Below are 4,705 nucleotides of genomic sequence, written 5' to 3'. Positions count from 1 at the left end.
ACACACGGTGAATAACTTCAATTTAGTTCGGGCTTAAAAAATATAAAGGAATGCACAATCAGTGTTTAATAACTTTAACATTGAAAAAGATACTGATTTTTTATTTCTCATAGTGATTATTTTTTAATTGGCTTTTTCAGAGATTCATTATTAAAATTATTTCACAGAATCAATGTCTGGTTCACTCAGTATTACTATTATGTTTGTTTTTTAATTTCTGTTTATTCTTTGCTATTACCTTATTTCTACTTTCTATGTTTTTAATGTGCTTTGAATTGGCATACACTAATTGCACTTGTTTATGGGATACATTGCAATATATCAGTATATGCCTACAATGTGTGATGATCATATCAGGATAATTGGGGGTGGGGATATAGCTCAGCGGCATAAGTGCTTGCCTGGCAAGCCTGAGGTCATGAGTTCAATTCCCGGTACAAAAAAAAAGGATAATTAGCATATCCCTCACCTCTAACATTTATCACTTCTTTGTGTTGGGAACATCAATATTATTTAACTTTCAACAATCCCACTGACCACCATTTTGAAGTGTATAATTAATTGTCAACACTTACTCTACTGTGGTATAGGATATTAGAAGTTATTCTTCCTTTTCCACTGCACTCTAGTAGCCATTAACCATCCTGTCTCCATCCTTCCTTCCCACCCTCCCAGACTCTGGTGACTGCTCTTCTACAATATACTTCTATGATATCAATGTTTTAGCTGCTACATATAAATGAGGACATGTGGTGTTTGTCTTTCCAAACTAGGCATATTTTTCTTTTCTTCTTGAGACAGGGTCTTACTATGTAGTGCAGGCTGGCCTCTCATGCGTGGTGATTCTCCTGCCCCAGCCTCTCAAGTGCTTGGATTACAGGTATGGGCCACCACACCCAGCCTAGACATATTTCAATTGAGATAGTTACCTGCAGGATTATCAGTGTTGCTTTCCATAGGATTTTGTTTTTTTCTGAGGGTTAAATAATATTTAACTGTGTGTGTGTCCATTCATCTGTCAGTGGACACCTAGTTTGATTCCCTAATTTGTCTATGGTGAATAGTGTTGCAACAGACATATAAATACGATATGTCTCAGACACACTGAAGGAAATATCCATATATTTATACTTCTGTGTCTTTTCATGATGACAATTATCACTTTCACTTGTAGATGTACTATTTCCTTAAACATTTTGTGTAATGTTTGTCTAGTGGTAATGAATTGCTTCAGATTTTGTTTATCTGAGAAAGCTTTTATGTCCCTTTCATTTCTGGAGAATAGTCTTGCTAAGTATAGTACTCTAGGCTGATACTTTTTTCTTTCTTTTTTTATTGTTGTGATTTTACTTATTGATTTATTTTTATTGTTATAAATTATACATAACATGGAATTTACCACCTCTGCCATTTTTATATATACAACTCAGTGATGTCTAAAACACTACAGCATTCTGCTGCTATCACCAATGTTTTCTTTTTTATTTTAAAGAGAATGATAAAAAAGAACAATACCAAAATACCAACAACATGGACAAAAACAAAACAAAGCAAAAACAATAAAAATGATACAGGATTTCAGAACAAAATGATAGGAATTAACAATGGCTCTTACACTACATATTGTTATCTTCAGTGGAGTTGCTCAGATTACCAGACATAAGAATGAAAGACTGATGAAACCATTAAAAAGAATAAAAATAAAAACAACAAATAGTTGGTAACCCAACAGAAATCATTAGAAATGATACAGTTTCAGACATAAGAATGAAAGACTGATGAAACCATTAAAAAGAATAAAAATAAAAACAACAAATAGTTGGTAACCCAACAGAAATCATTAGAAATGATACAGTTTCATTAAACAAGATAATAGGAATTCACCAATGGCTGTTATATTGCATATTGTTGTCTTCAAATTAGTTGTTTGCACCTAGAATATATCATTTGGTTCTCTCCCGGCTGGCAAGGTTTTCTGCTAGGAAATTTGCAGTTAGTCTGATGTGGATTTCCTGAAATATAATCTGATGGTTTTCTTTTGCTATTTTTGGAATTCTCTTTTCTCTGACCTTTTGCAGATCGTGATTATATTGTACCCTGGAGAGGACCTCCTGGGGTTGAGTCTAATTGAGATTGTTTGAATCTGGACGTTCTTGTCTCTTGAAGATTTAGAAAGTTTTCAGCTATTGTTTTGTTCAATATACCTGCTATGCATTTTCCCTTCTCTTCTTTCTTTTGGAATACCCATAATACAAATGTTTCCTTGCTTGGTAGTATTTTGTATGGCACAAAGACTTCTTGTACTCTTTTAAACCTTTTTTCATTTTGTCTGACTGGGTTATTTGTAAAGACCTATCTTCAAGCTTAGAAATTCTTTCTTCTGCTTTATCAGGTCTTCTATTGAGATTTTCAGTTGTATTTTTATTTTGTTTATTCAATTGCTTATTACAAGGATTTCTCTTTGGCTCTTTTTAAAAAACTCTTTCTCTGCTGATTTCTCATGCAAGTCACAGATTGTCTCGCTGTTTTGGATGAATTATCTGCTTATGTTCTCTTGTGTTTCACTGAGACTCCTTAAAAGTCATTATTTTTAGTTCTGTTGCAGGGAATTCATTATTTTGTTTTCTTTGTACTTTTTCACTAGAGAGCTATTGTGTTACTTTGTGTCATGTTCCCTTGATTTTCATGCTTTGTGTCTGCATATTGATGTTTGTACATCTGATGCAATAATTGCTGCTATTAATTTTATGGTGTCACTTTCACAGTGAAAGATCTAGTCATGTATCCTAAGGTCTCATTGGACAGGCTTTGTTGCCTTTAACTCCTGCTGTGCATGGTAATGATGGGTCAGTGTAGCTTTTCAGCTGCAATTAATATCATTGATGTCTATCTATATCCCTGTGACCTAGGCTTCAAGGATCTGTCATCTTTTTTCTACTAGCTGGGATGTAGATCTTAGGAGGGGCAAGTTGTGGAGGCTCTGGGGAAAGCATACCCATTTGTAAGGGCTGGGCATTCATTAGCTTCTGCAAGCTATATTGGTGAGGCTGTGCAGCTGAGTTGCACCTAGCATAGTAGCAGTGGCGGGGCATGAATCAGTTTCTGAGTTGCGCAAAGGGGAAGGCTCTTTCAGAGGTCCCGGGTGGGTGGTTTGCAGAGTGGAGTGTGGGGTGTTTGTCAGCGCATGAGGGCAGCATAGAGTCCGAGTCACATCAGTGGGCTTGAACAGGGAACCTGTCAGTGTCCAGGTGCTCTGTAGGTGCCTTTGTGGAACCAGGGAACCCAGTCTGCTCAGGGAAATATACTCAGGTGCTTCCTGAGGATCTCAGCAGTACAAGTAGTTCCACAGAGGCAGGTTGGCCCCTTGTCTTGGGAGGGTGAGGCTTCTAGGCTGTTTCTCAAGGCATTAGCTTGTCAAGCTTCTCAGGATAGACAGTGTGATTGCTTCTGAAAGCCAATGAAAGAAGGGTGAAGACACTTGGGCGCTTCCTGGGGCCAAGGGTGGTACCCTGGGACCACCCAACTCATTTGTTGGAGTCAATGTAGACTGAGATGCTAAGGCCAGGCTTCTTAGCTTCTCCCAAAAGCTAGTGTAAGTGGGTGAGTGCTTGGCTGGTAGTCATGGTTGGGTCTACCAAGCTGCTAGATGTAGTTACACAGCTATTTCACAGGACACAGAGTGAGTGTGGTCTCAAAACAGCTCTGTGCCGCGGGGCCTGGTTAAGGAACAGTGCAACGTGGGTGAGGCTCATTCTCTGGAGCAGAACAGCAGTGTGGTAACCCAACAGATCCCCAAACTGGACTTAAGTCTTTTCATGGCTTCTCTGGCTGCAAATGTCTCAGGTTCCCTTGATGTTGGAACTACAGAGGATTTCCATCCTCACCCTTTCCTGTGGTTGTGCAGCTAACAAGTAGTGGGAACTAAGGTTCACTAAGAATGCTCAATAGCACGCTGCATTCAGGGTTCTGGCTCTTTTGCTTGTTTGCACATCAGTTTATATCCTTTTCCTGACCCTATCATCAGTGTATAAGGGAAACTTTGGAGTGTATCTAATGTCCACATATGGAAGTGTAAATCTGGTCAGCAGACTCTAGCAAGGAACACTGTCTTTCTGATGCTAAGACCTATAAGCCTATCATGGCTTCTTATTTCTAACTTCTGGGTTGGGAAAAATACATGGCCTGACCACAGGACCTGTAAGCTCTTAGGCTTTATATATTAAAGAGAGATAAGCCTCCTGTACCATTATAAGTCTCTTACCATTTCCCTCCAGAAAATACTTAGACTTGATGGACAAGACTTTCTTCTATTTTGGAAATGAAGTAGTTGGACTTGTACTATCAAGACCGTTACATCAAACTTTTCTATAAACAGATGGGAAACATGAATTTGGAGAGAGAAGAACAATTGAAGACAAACAGTTTCTTGTAGCAGTGCTGGAACTATAATTCAAGCCTCTTATCCCTAAATCAATGCAAATGTATGGGAACCAAACAATGTTTTAAGAATAAATGAGGCACACCAATCTGAAAAATGGCTGTGACCTCATAAATGTAAACACTGACACGTGCCTGATGCTCTCTAATCTTTAGTTCCTGCTAGCGACTTTGATGAGCAAAGATCAATACAGTTCTGTTGGGTTGTCAGCTGGAGGATGGGAACAGTGGTAACCTTTTCTTTTTTTTTTTTTTTTTTTTTTGAAAT

This window comes from Chinchilla lanigera, unplaced genomic scaffold, assembly GCF_000276665.1.
Source record: "Chinchilla lanigera isolate Chin_1 unplaced genomic scaffold, ChiLan1.0 scaffold00044, whole genome shotgun sequence".
In the NCBI taxonomy this organism is placed as follows: Eukaryota; Metazoa; Chordata; class Mammalia; order Rodentia; family Chinchillidae; genus Chinchilla; species Chinchilla lanigera.
Note: the sequence above shows the minus strand (reverse complement) of the source record.